This window comes from Notamacropus eugenii, chromosome 1 (assembly GCF_028372415.1).
Source record: "Notamacropus eugenii isolate mMacEug1 chromosome 1, mMacEug1.pri_v2, whole genome shotgun sequence".
NCBI classification, from domain to species: Eukaryota; Metazoa; Chordata; class Mammalia; order Diprotodontia; family Macropodidae; genus Notamacropus; species Notamacropus eugenii.
The window spans coordinates 190,425,863-190,426,400 of NC_092872.1; positions in this window are offsets into that span (position 1 = coordinate 190,425,863).

Consider the following 538-nt stretch of genomic DNA (forward strand, 5'->3'; position numbering starts at 1 on the left):
AACCCCATCTAAGGTTTTCCTGGCAAAGGTGTAGAAATATTTTTTCTCCTAAAAACTAAAACTTGCTTTTCACATCCTGGAGTAGGAGGGAAAACATTTATTATTTAAGAAAGCTCCATGAAAAATAACATGAGAGAGAAAGAATCGAGTTTTGATTGGCAGTAACGGAACTCCCTGTCTCATTGTTGCATGTGTCCCCTCGGAGTTCCCTCCACCCTGGCTTCTACTTGTTCATTGTGACTTATCTGGATGAGGGTTTCTTTTTACAATACCAGCCTATATAAAGTGGAAAAAGCATTGAGTCAGTGAGCTGGGGGGAAAGCAGGAGTTGAGAAAGTGACATACAAAGTGCATCCGAGGTGGGCCGCATGAAGCAGCAGGACATATGACCAACCACACCTGAACGGCAGCTCCTGCCACTGATTTTTGGTATGATTCCTACCTTTGGTATGTTTTATGTCTGTCTGGAATGATGGGGACTCGGGGCATGACACTTGAATCTCTCTGAGGATATCATTTTTTTTTCTATGCAGGTTGG